Below are 13923 nucleotides of genomic sequence, written 5' to 3'. Positions count from 1 at the left end.
AAAATTCATCATAAGATATTACATCTCTAAGGGATGATTTTAATATTCTTTTATTGTTTTCAGCATTGGGAGCCTAAGAAAAGATAGGGAAGAAGAAAAGGTGGGAAAATTCATGTCAGATAACATTCTTTTTACTTGATAGAAAATGGAGCAACAATAAAGACTTGGTAGGTTGTTTAAATTTTAAAACACCAAATGCTATACTAATTTAATCTATCATGATCCTTGATAATGAAGTAAACATAAATTAGTTCCATGAGCAATATTGCATTAACTAGATTTATCATAGTCATCTCTTAGACATACAAGAGCAAGCAGATCTTAGTGAATATAAACTATTACAATGAGTCAACTGAAAAAGGGTTGTCTTATTTTAATGTGTACTTATTATTATTTTAAATCGATACTAAAGTGATTAAGAGAGTCGAGGGAGATTTATGTATATACAAGGTGGTTCATGGTATGTGAAAGATGTATTTGAAGAGATAATAGTTCTAAATGTTAAAAAGACAATAGTTATAGATCAATAGTATTATTATTCTTCTTCACCTTGCGAAAACCCTAGGAAGATTGATAAATTATCTATATATTTAAGCTCAATATAAATGTTTCATTCTCATTTTTAGGTATTGAATTAATCTTATTAAATTTTATGCAAAATTATTTAGTGTGCATGGAAGATGTGACCTTCAAAACAATAAAATGAACATCGTCAATGTCCAAGGTTGTAAATATGATGTACAATAGGATTGTGTCGTATAGAGGATTAATGATAAGAGATATTGACATAAAATCAGTCATGACTTCCCACACAAAGTCAAGAATGCATTAATCCTTTTTACATGGCTTCTGTAGATGTCTATTATATTTTGAAATTTGGATTTGGAGATCAAACTACTTATCGTATAGAAAATGTATATTTTACCCAAGGGATTGTTCCTAGCTATACTAGACATAACTGTGAAGATTTCTAAAATCTTCAAAACAAACTACTCACAAAATCAGCATTAAATGTATGTCTATAATCATTTTATAGAGCACTTTTTGATAAATATATTCTCCAAAGGCTCACATATTCCTTTCCATTTTTTAAATTGGGTGCATAGACCAATGTCTTTGTGGCAATTCTAGCCATTATTGTATGACCAAGGAAAATTACATTTTCTAACTAGGTAATAGTTGATAACGATTGTGAGTCTTATCTTCAAAATCTCTTGAATCAATTATGGCTCAATTTTAGCAATTAAACTAAATTTGGTTTCTTATTTCTCTCATGTAATATGCTTGTGCAGATTCCCCTTTGCAAGTCAATAAAATTAGGGTTCAATTTTAGCAATTAAACTAACTTTGGCTTCTTATTTCTCTCAAGCAAGATTTACGTGTTGAGTCCTATGCCAGATCAATAGATTCTCTTAAATTCCCACCAATTTGATTGTGTGCTTATAATTTTATCTATTGGAGGCTAGTAATTATGAATTTCCCTATTCAAAAATAGGGTTTATCTCAATAGGAAGTTAGTTTCTATAAAGGATGACTATATGCTTGTCGTACCAATCTAGAAAATAAATTATTATTTATTTTTAGCAGCTCTAGGTAGTTTGTTAAATTTAACGATGTGTGTATGATTAAAAATGGATAACTATGGGAGCAGTGTTAGCTTCTATACCAGAAGACAGCTTAATTTTTATCGATCTAATGGTGTTTCTCACTTCAAGGAGAAAATGGAGATTGAGTTTTAGTTGTTTCATGGATTAACTATTCCAATTTCAAATGTTTGAACTTGAAGATACTCAAACAATAGTAGTTTGTCAGTTCATGGATTTGTAGACCTAAAACAAATTCACAAGTCCTCCTATGGCTATAACTTCCATATCCAATTCAGAATCCATCATAAAGCACCTTTTCCCTAATCTAGTTGTGTCATCCCCTATTTGATTTGTTAACACAAAGATATAAATTGTGGGAGACATAAATTGTAGGAAAAAATAACTTATTTACTATTATTTTAATCTTGTTCATATACACATCAAATATCTAATCACTACTACATACTACCCAACCAAAAATGATACAGGGACTTGAAGACTAGTTTTCAAAGGCAAGTGAAATAGGGGGAAGTTAACTTCTAGAATACAATGCTCTATCTTAAACTTATAAGGAATCTTAAATAAAATATTTCATTTTCAGAACAAGGAAAAGAATTGAGAACCTAGAATATAGTGACTACAGGCTGATGAAGAAGTGATCAAAAAATAAGTTTAGGGTTAGTACACCCCCACCTTGTCCAACTTCCTCTAAACTTTATACATACAATGGGAAGCCATACCTACAAGCAACAAGACCATAGATTGAATAATCATGGCACTATTTAGCATAGCTATAAAAAGAAAGTTAAGCATATCATTGAAGAAATTGAAATAATTATGAAGTGATCATTCTTGGTAAGTTAGACAAAAGAACTAATAGTCTAAGACTTTTTATGTAGAATATACAAAATAAAATACAACGGTAGACTATAATGGATTCAAAATTATTATAAACAAGATTCATTAGGCATTTAAGTAAGAAAAGTAACTTAAGTTTTCTTTCTTTTAATTCTTTAAAGAGAATAGATTAATTAATTAAACAAAACCATGAGAATCTATAGTCATGAATAGCTTATCTATATCCATGAATAGCTTAATTTGCATTATGTAAATCATAAAACTAAAACAGAAACTTGTATCAAACAACAACACTAAAAAAGTGAGCCATGAGCACTCTCCAATTATTGCAAAATATTATTATGTACTATGCATGGTAACTATTGGGCGGGGGCCCTAGCCCAGTTGGCTAAATCTTCCCTGTTGCAGGGGGTTGGTCACGGGTTCTAGTCTTCGTCGTCCCCGTGGTACCGATGGGCATGTTGCGCCAGCGCTACCAGTCACATTAAAAAGTTTACCCGATGCACTGCAGTTTATAGGGGGCGTTGTGCTGCACCTGATTCCTGTAGTCTAATTTATTTTTTTTTAAATGAATGGTAACTATTAATCCATTTTGTCTTGTATGGCCATAATAGAACCATGTCTTAGTTAAATTATTGCTTCTTACATTCAATGTAAATAGGAAGAATAGCACATAAGGCAACACCCAACAGTTTCTTGATATCTTCCTACAAACATAAGGTTACATATATTAACCATTATTCCTATAAGATGTTTCATCAAACAAATAAAACCAGTTTGAAAAGATTTTAAGTGCAATTTTCATTGAACAAATTGACAAAATAACAAAATATGATTTTCAAGTACCTCAATCTTCAACAACGATGTTGTGGGTGCATATCTATCAACTACATTTCCATCGTTGTCAACCAAAAACTTATGCTATCACCAAAAAATCCACCTTTGATTGATTTCAAGAACTTGTAAATAGGGGTTGCATTACTACCATTGACCTCAACCTACATCATCAAAGTGCAATACCAAGACAAAAGATAAAATGTAATAGCTTTGTTTACTAGTTAAATGAAATTTGAAAAAAAAATTAATTATTTTAAAATAACATTTTCCTTAAAATATCTAGTAAAAATATCTAATAAGAAATCAAAATATAGATAATATGCTAACCTTGCCAAAAATGGGAAACTCTGCTGTAAAATGAGTATATGTCACTTCTACAATCTCCTCATTATCACCTAGTTCATGTCCACCAAACTGGTTTTAAGGGAAGGCTAGGATTTCTACTTCTATAGTTATCCATATTAATATTTATCAATTGCTTGATTCATATTATAGATTATTAGAACAAGCTAAGAACCATTTTTTAAAGTTGGTTTCTAGAAAAGAATCTGATAACAAATAAGTTGTGTCCTACCTAACAGCAGCGGCTAAAACATTTTCAGAGATTACCATATTATTATCAAGATTACCATTTTGTTGTCATTGATTATAATATTATTAAAAAGATTTAAACTCATTAACCTATGTTTTTTGAGTAGTGATTCGGAAATAATATTTGTCAAGCTATGATTTCAGTAATTGTGATGTTGAGGTAAAAGGGAAAAAAATTCAAAACTTCATTCTAAAGATTTAGCTATTCCTATCAAAATTTAACTTGTAATTTTTTATTTAAATTCATTGATTAATGTTTCATAAACTCATCTCTTATGAGAATGAATGGAACATTTCACTTATTACACCTAGGTGATGTTCACAAAGGTGAATTGGTACTTAGGTCTTAAGATAAACTTCTGATTATAAAGAATTCTTGTCCAATCTAATATGTAGAACATATCAGACATATTGATTTGTATTTTCTAAATTATGATTTAGATAAACTTGTTGACCTGTATTTAATAAATTGTGAAATGTAAAAACTCATCTCTTATGATCATAGTAATATTCATAAAGATTAGTTTTTCTTTAAACCTCATTCTAAGATTATATGATTGCCTCATTCTAAAGATTATACCATTGCTATCATAGTTCAATGTGTAGTTCTCATTCAAAATCATTGATCTATATAAATTGTGAGCATCATGGTCTTTGATAAAGAAATGTGGCAAGATGCTAAAACTTCTTGATTCTCAACTTGAAAAAGTCAAAAAGCTTACTTTCTAATAACTACAAGTGAACTATTTTCTTGAGCTCTCTCACACCATCTAATCAAATCTAAATATGTTCAATCAACACTTATGCACCATGAAAATTTCATGTCTTTACAAGTAGAAGCATAGTTTATTTTCTATTTTCTATTTGAACTAATCCTAATTATGATAAGAGGGGAACCATTGTCTTTTTTTGCACTCAGAGACTCTGGCAATGAGAAACAACAAGTGGGAGAGAATTCCTAGATCAAAATGCTTTATTATTTAATTTGTATGTGATATATGACAGTAAGTGGTAAATGAACACTAGTTTTTATAATGAATTAGTTTCTCTTTGCTCGTTCTAAATACCAAATCCTTTTAATTTGAGACAAAAAATAATTGGCGTTCCTAGTAGAGAAAAAGCTCAAGAAACCACAAAATATGTAAATTTAATATGGCAGAAAATGAGTCATTATTCTTGCCTTGTACAATTTAATTTCTAGTCATAATAGGTAAGTGTTGTCACAAAAGTTTGCACCCTAGTCCAAAGTTTTTACCTAAGGACAACCTTGTGAAACATGGAAACAACCTCCAAGTTGTGGGACTTGAACAATGAGGCTGAGTCTTTGAAGAAGATTGGCTTCCTTTACTATCAAGATGCATTCTGACTACACTTGGAGAGGAGATGGAAAGGGGAATGCATAAAAGTGAACTACCTAATCTATTCTAAGTAGGTGATGCACCAAAATAGGGTGTTTGTACCAACCTCTGCCCATACATACATAGTACAATTATCATAACAATCCAAAGATATACAGATGCAAACTTGTTTTGATCCAATAACCACATGCAGATCAGACAACCAAATTAGTGACACAAGGGAAAACAGATTCACTTCTTATCATTCATAGGCCAAAATAGATACAGACTTGTAGGTTATAGATACTCACAGTACATCGAAGAGAGGCAAATAAAGCTTGCACAATACATCGATGGTTAAAAGAGATAAGATTGGGTGTCATATAATTTAGAGGCAAAAAGGGAATTTACAGTAGTATGCCAAAGCAATACCAGAGAAACGGAGAAGATCTGACCCTAAGAAAGATTACAAAATCTTCTTTTATAGTGCAAGCATAACTTAGATAGCTTCCACTCTAAGATAAAACTCAACAACTACATTCAAATTTCTAGAGAATAATTACTGCAAAAGCTGGAAAAGATCTGATCATAGCGCAAATCTAGATGCAAGAAGATCACTTATCCACAAAACAATCTCTAAGAGGACAAGAACATTGGTCATTAATCCTCTGATTGAGTAGATGGATCAACAGATAATGATGGAGTGTTCTTTTGCATTTATCAAACCTGGGGAACAATGAAAGTGGTTGCAGGAGATCGAAAAGATTGGATCTATCATCAAAGAGCTACTTCCTTTGTCATCAATTTGTCAAATCAGATAAAAAAGCACAAGTCAACCATATTCAACTATCACTCTATACCTTTCTTGCTACTTGATTGGTCAGCAGCTCCTCTTTTTCCAACTTGGCAAGTCAAGCTCCTTATATATTTTTTGGTCAACATTGAAACTCATGATCCTACGCTCATCAACTATGATCAAAACCCTTCATATCGCCCTTTGTTCATAACCTTGACTTCTATGATCTTTACAATCGCCTATACCTCGTAGCATCGAGCCCATCCTTCATTCTCTTTACGATCCTTTGACAACAACAAAACCTACAATCTCTCGATACAACAACAGCACGATAATACCCCTGGCATAAGGTTGCAATATCATTATTCTCCCCTTGTGATGTCACGAGCATAGCCCATTTGACATTCACGATCTTACAATCGCAGTCCATCATAACATTGGCAGTCGTAGCAATAACCCTTGCAATCCTATGATCGCAATTAAACTGTCTTTTATCGTGACCTCGGGAGGAATCCTTTCTTGTACTTGTGACTTTATGATAGAGGAATATCGTAAGATCAGAACACCTGGCATCCGTCTGAAACTGACCTCCAACCCTTTCTTACCTTGTGATCCTACGAATCTAAGATCATACAACCAACCTTCATCTTCATAGCATCAACAACTTAGGAAGTCAACCCCGCAATCTTATGAGATCTTTGATATCATGACAACCTGACGCTACACCAATGCTCTACCTCATGTCCTCGGAAGACATCCTTGCAGCACCTACAATCTCATGATTGTTCATTGTTGTAACATCGGGAAAGACTTTTCTTTGGCTTAAGATCCTTCAATTATTTGTGATGTCACAACAACCCGACCACTCAACCAACAGGAGCCTTATAGCATCTTACCACTGCTTGATTCACCTGATGATCCTTCGATACATGAGTTATTGTAAGATCAAGACCCCATCATTTTGTCATGGCTCTGGGACTTGAAATATAACATGAACTTGAATCTTGTGATTGTTGGGTGGGTTTAAATTTTTTAATTCAATCCTCGGCAGGAGGGCACCTTTGGCCAACATTCTTGGTGACTCGAGGGGGATGCAAGCCTGCTTGGCATATGACCAATAACCATTAAAAGATCCATTGAGCTATGGAGTCTCCGAAGCCATGAAAACTCATCAATTTCATCACTTATGTTGCATTCTGAGCCATAAAACATGCCCTTCTAGCTCTGCAACTCTGCAAAACTAGAACCAAAACTCTTTGCAACAAAACATATGCTTGGCACTTCTTGGAAAATAGGAACAAATAGAAAGAAACTACTCTAACTTTGTCTAGGAAACATCATCTTTTCTGAAAAGTAGGGTTTAAGATATATCTTGTTTACTAGAATAGGTAGAAATTCACCATCACACTTGCTTAATTAGAAAGCATTGGCTTGTTTACAACTGATAATCACATAGGGACCATTCCATAAGGCATCAAATTTTGAGTGTATCCTTGCTTTTGCTCTGTCTGCATCCCATTTGAGAAAAATATCACCTTCTTTGAAATTTTTGACCTTTGCTCTCTTATCAAAGTTCTTCTTCATCTATTGTTGATGTGTCTCCAAGGTTTGCATGACCTGATTTATTTTCTCCTCTAGCTCCATCAACTCTATCATTCTTACAAACATAGCATCATTTTCAATTAGTTCCAACTAATGAGTTAGCCATAGGGATGGAATCTTCAATGAAATAGAAAGTCTAGCTTCCCTGTCATACACTAACATTAATGGAGAATTTCTAATAGCCCTTTTAAGCATTATTCTGTCAGCCCACAGGGTTGTCCTCAATTTCTATTGCCAACACCTTTGATTATCCTCAATAGTCCTCTTAATGATTCTAATCAAATTTTTGTTGAACTCAACCAAACCATTACCTTGAGGGTAGTTATTAGAAGATGTGCTCAAGTAAATACCATGATCTACTGCCCATGCACATATCTGAACTCCTATAAATGACTTAGCATTATCTGATATTATAGTGGAAGGAGCACCAAACCTGGTAACAGTTCCATTAAGAAATTCCACTATTGAAGCCTTTGTAGAATCTTTCAAGGCTACTACCTCTATCCACCTTGTAAAGTAATCTGTTGCAACTAAAATACTAGAGCTAGAAGGTGGATTAATGGGACGTATGAAATCTAATCCCCACTAAGCAAAAGGTTGATCGACCTGGATGGGATGAAGTGGAAGGGTTGCAAGTCTCTGTTTTCCTAAAAAGAAAGCACACTTTTCACACTTCCTTACATGTCTGTGGTAATCATGGAACAAGGATGGCCAGTAGTAACTGACTCTCATGATCTTCATTACAGTAATTCTTGCTAAAAAGTGGCCACCGTCAGAACCATCATGAAGCTCCTTAAGCATTATCTCTACTTGGTCTGCACTGATACATCTTAAGAAAGTTCCACTGAAATCCTTCCTAAATCGAATACCATTAACTATGGTATAAGGGATAGACTACAATCTAAACTATCTTCTTTTTGTCCTATCCAATCCCTGAGGATATCCATTTCCTGATAAGAAGGTCATCATGTCATCGATCCAACTCCTTGCATCTTCATCTCTTGCCTCATGTTGTTCTGTCAACGCCAGGGTAACTTCTTCATCTGATTTGTGAGATGAGATCATCTGCTTTCATAGTCCCTTCCCTCTTATCAACCTGGTGATCGGGATGTCCACATCATACTCCATCACCTTAGTGATGCAACCTACTCTTTTTTGACTAATATCTTTTCTCAACAAGAAATCTTTAACACTTATGTGAGGGACCAATAAGTGGATCTTATTATGGGATAGGAGATGTCTGAAATTTTTTTAAGATCTTATGACTACAAGGGCTTGCTTCTCCACATAGCTATATTTCTCTTCATACTCCTTCATCCCTTCACTAAAGAATGCAATAGGCTACTCTTCATTCTTATCATTCAATTGAGTCAAAACAACAGAAATACTTGACTCACCTCCTGAAGTGTAAAGAATAAAATCCTTATCTGTGAGGCCTCGCCCCAACCCATCGTAGCATAGTGATACATTACCCTTATTTTGTTATTCACGACTCGAGATGTCGAGACATTATCTGATGCTTAGAACATATTTTATTATTTCATGTTGTGTGATGTTATTTCCAGATATATTTGATGATTGTCATTTAATGTTCATGTATATGTATGTTGACGAAATCAGTAGATGTAGGATTGAGATTTGATTTAAGATATTTCAAATGGTTAAGAATTATAAAGGATGAAGAAACTTTATTGATGTATGTTTTAAATTATGAAAATTTTTAATACATATACGTTTATATACACGTGATTTTACGGGACTACTGATGGGTGCAATGAGTGTGCAGATATTTAGCCAAGGAACCCTACGGAGGAACAAAACTGATCTCCATGTGCTAAAATTTGGAAACCCTATTGTTCGTAATTATGTTCTTTCAGTGTCGCTTGACACTCGTAAAATGTTTATGTGCTTAATTTTTGCTAGTTAGAGTTGTTAGATAGATCTATCTTATTCCTAGATTTTATTTGTCTCTAAACCTCTTTCCTAAGGCTTTTAACATGTTTTTATTGTAACCAAAGGGTATGGGTATGGGTTAGGGGTCTTTTCCAACCCCTAAGCCCCTAGATTTGACTTTTGAGGGCACTCAAAAAGCCCCCTTTTTGCCTTGTGCGAAAATTGCAAGTGGTTGTCATGAGTTGTCTTACCCCACCTCCTTTTTGGGTTTAACCATGGTGTAGGTTGAATTAGGAGTTTCTAGTGTGGCTAGTGGGTGGAAATAGTTATTGCTCTTTTCTGGGTGGTTGAGTTGGAGGCTTATTTAGAGGCCTTCCTTGGTCTAGTGGTTGGGTTACCCAATCTCTACATTTAGAGAGGATTTCTTGAAGCTTGAAGGAAAGGAGGGATACTCTACTCAAATTGGTTCATTGCCATTACCTCTTTGTGAAGGTAGGAAACTCCCATCTCCCTTATTCAGTTTTTATGTTTTGTTTCATGTTCTTGTTACCTTGTTGTTGTTTTACTGTTGTATGGTTGTGGGTATGTTGGGAAGATTTGTAAACCTTGTTTTTTTTTTTGGGTTGTTTTCCTTTCTTGTTTATGTTTGCAATTTTGAGTTCCCTTGCATTGGTGTTTTGGTATTACTCACCCTAGGAGAGGGCAGAAGTGACCAATTTTGGGAGAGGTCTATTTAGTTGGACTCCAGCCCGTGTAGAGTCTCTTCTCAGGATGCGAAGAGGGATGAAGGGTAGGGTGTTATGGGCCCCTACCCATCAGCACAAACCTGGTATGAGTATGGCAAGTTTAAATGGAAGAACGGAAGTTCTTGGTTATTGGCCCCGATTGGGCATCTGAATTGGTGTTGTGCTTGACTTCTCCAGTTGGAAGAATCCACCTCTCCCTAGTCTTGATTCACTGTGAATCCTATTGTGTAAACCATGTATGATTATGCATGCTTGATGTTCTTTTGGCTCTGCTTGGTTGTCACCCGATCAGTTATTGATTTCCTCCATGGTTCTTGAAATGAGATTCAGAAAATATTACAAACTCCTTGATTAGGATCATGAAGAAGATTGGATAAAATTTTTGTAATTGGGATTGATATCCTATGAAATTGTATTTTTTAAAACCTTATTGTATATGGCAATGAAGCCGGGTTTTCTTCCTGATTCTTTCCCGGCTGAGCCTTGAATCAGGTTTGCCAATAAAATTGGTGTTTTGAGCATTATTGTTGGTCATGTGATTAAATTTTGTAACACATTATTTTGGATGGATGCACATCAAAAAAATTAGGATGAAATGATGATGGTTTAGTAAGCAAAATTTTCTAGTTCCTTTTATGTTCAAAATGAAAATTATGATTGAGGAAGGAAAACAATGGCTATGGTGGATTTATTGCAATTCAAGTTATTTAGAAGATCAAACTAATCAAGTATTATTGTGACAAGATTATTAACACCATGTTTAAATCCATTCAATTCTACTCCCTTGTATAAGTGATGGAAGGATATTGATCAAAGTATGATCTGTGAATGCTCCTACATAAAATTTGGTGTGAATTGAATGACAAATTCAGTCCTTGATCAATCTATATTAGATGTGATAGAAATTGTATTGAAAACTTACCTTAATCATCTAATAGATTAAGAGATGCTCTATCAGTTTTGTAAGCCATAAGAAATTTTAAGAATTAACTTAAGATTATATTAGCAATGTTTTAGCTTTTCAATTTTTTATCCAATTTAAAGTGGATTAATTTAACTTTTCATACCACCCTAAGAGGATATTCATATGCAAAAAACAAAAGATAATAGAGGGAACAAGAAAATTTCCAAGCACCCACCTACAGGATGCTAGAAATTGTATGAGGAAATAGTCTATTCTCTTGTTGAACAGAGAATATTCCTTTGATCCTTTAAACAAATAAAAATATATATATTTCTAAATTTTAAATGATATCTAAATTAGTTTTGAGAAATTAAAAAAGATATTCTAAAGACTATCTTCATAATTTTTTAAAAAAAAAAAACAACATACTTATACTCTTACCTAGAAAACTTTATGCACTAACTCCTATTCTACCTCCTTCACCCTAGGCGATTTGACAAGCCCTCTTGAGTTGACTTGGAGTGTAGCGCTTACCCATGCAGACTGCCATGTCAATAAAGTGGGCAGATATATTTGGTTGGGTTCTTTGATTTGTTGGAAGGGATACATTAAAGTTTCCCCCTTCATATCTTATTTCACCTAGTTGTTTTCCTTGTACCCCACCCCTTGTCTTGCTAGGCGTGCACCTTCTTGAAAGGAAGACAAGACAAGTGCAGGCCTTGGATCACGTGCTCAGCCACTTGGGGGTACGTGGGTCCTTGTGCAATTAAAAGGTTTGTATGTAGGATGATGTTTTCAAACCTTTCTCCCCCTTGCCTTGTTTGTGTTGAGCGCATCTTACAAGGAGGAGCTACCTTGGGCAGCGTAGACTTTCCTTGGGACAGCGCACCAGCCTATGGGAGGCTGCCCATGATTGCGGGTGTAGGGTCTATGTGGAGCTAGGTTAGTGGGTAGGGTTTTGTAGAGTTAGGTTATTATTAGCATAGATTGGTTAGATTTCTTTTATATGTTTGTTAGTTTATTAATAAAATTGATAAGTATGATGTAGTGTAGTATATGTTAGTATAGGTTATTATTCTTTTTTCTTTAGTGTTTTAGTATTAGTATCTTTTTAATCTATTTTAGTTTTAGTTTAAATTTAGCCTTTAGAGTGAAGTGTAAATATAGTTTAAATAATTATTTGGCAGGTTATGATAATTGTTCTTTGCTTTTATACTATGAAATAGTTAGACTTATAATTCTTTTAGATCGTTATTCGAATAATCTAAATATATTTTTCATTAAAATATTTTGCTTAAATGACGCTATAATGGTTAATGTTAATAAGATTAGATGTAGCTTGTGTTATTCTCATAGATCTAATAGATTGTTGGATTACGTATGAGTTATTGAAAGCCAAATTAAAATTAATATAATGTTTAATATTGATGTAAAACGAAACAAATGTCGAAATCAATTTAATAATGAATGTGCAAATTTAACGACCTAATTACACTCATTGACTTTAAACTTAAAAGGGATGTCAGGACATTGTTAGGAGAACTCATATTTGTTTTTCATTGACCTATACTTTAACGGGTGCAAATTAACTTATCAACTTAGTGGTGTTATTTGTCTTTAAAAAAAAAAGAATTTGTGTGTTTTTGTCCTCGTGGGTTTGGGCATGACATTATCAAAATTCAAATTGATGAGGATAGAGGTTCAGGCTATGGCTGCTTTGATCTCTTCAAAACTTGCTTTCCCTTTCTTGGTCCATGAAAAGACCATATTCTTTTTTAGCATAGCTATAAGAGATTTCACCATGGCAGCTAAATTAGGAAGGGATAGAGCAAGTATTGCCTTTGTTCTCTCTAGATCAATGGTCAGATCATCCTTAGATACAATATGTCCTAACAATTTCCCTTGATTAGTGGCAAAAACATGCTTGGATTCAAAGATACTCTCTACATTTTATGAATACTTGTCTGAGATGGCCAAAATGATCTACTACATTATTTGAGGAATACTTGTCTAAGATGGATGTAGTACCTTGTTGAGAAGTAGTACCTTTCTAGTTTAGGTAATTCTTGTATGAAATTGATCGTTAGTGGCATCATACTAAAAGTCTACTACATGAAATTCAAATTCGAAGCATCACTACAAAAATGCCAAAAAGACTTACCTCACCTCAAAAAGCTTCCACGAGGATGCAGACAAAACCTCCTTTGGCCAGCATGAAATAACAAAACTTTTTTCTTTCCTTTTTTATGAACCCGAGTTGGTTAAAATTTTGACCAAATTGGGAAAACCTAATTTGGTCAAAATTTTGACTAGCTCGAGCATTAAAAAAATGTATTCATCAAGCATATTAAGAGCTAGGTTTAAAATTGACCTATAATGTAGTAGTGTTATTTCATAAACAAAATAACTCTTTAACATGTTATTCATCTTTTACTGTTGTGCTCTATTCTGCTCTATTCACTACATTTACCAGTAAATCTAATATAATTCATGTCATACTGACCATACCATACTACGCACTTAGCCACATCATCAAGATTGTTTGCACTACCTATCCTTAACTGTACACGTGCCAAATATCATTGTAGACTACAAAATATCAAAAACTATCTCTGTGCTAGTATTAAAGTTGTCTAACACTTAGACAATTTTATATCTCTGATCATGGAATCTTCAACTGTACATGATGCCTTCCATTCTAGAATCATTGTTGTCATAAATGAAAACCCTTACTTATTCCACTTAGTCAAATTGCCAAAAGGTAATTCTTGTA

The 13923-nt window shown here is 33.7% G+C and overlaps 1 long non-coding RNA gene across 1 annotated transcript in view; it reads right to left on the bottom strand.

The window, feature by feature from the left end:
* Nucleotides 1-2719: 2719 nt before the first annotated feature.
* LOC149535258 (uncharacterized) overlaps nucleotides 2720-13923 on the bottom strand; it is a 38413-nt gene continuing 27209 nt past the window's right edge. Inside the window, exons 2-3 of the long non-coding RNA XR_016356753.1 lie at nucleotides 3291-3442; nucleotides 2720-3151 (exon numbers count right to left, since the gene is read on the bottom strand). This is a non-coding gene — a long non-coding RNA (uncharacterized LOC149535258). The remainder of the gene's footprint in view (nucleotides 3152-3290; nucleotides 3443-13923) is intronic.

This window comes from Cupressus sempervirens, chromosome 10 (genome assembly GCF_028749045.1).
Source record: "Cupressus sempervirens isolate cs-2001-9-10 chromosome 10, ASM2874904v1, whole genome shotgun sequence".
In the NCBI taxonomy this organism is placed as follows: domain Eukaryota; kingdom Viridiplantae; phylum Streptophyta; class Pinopsida; order Cupressales; family Cupressaceae; genus Cupressus; species Cupressus sempervirens.
This window is presented reverse-complemented; position numbering and strand designations above follow the sequence as displayed.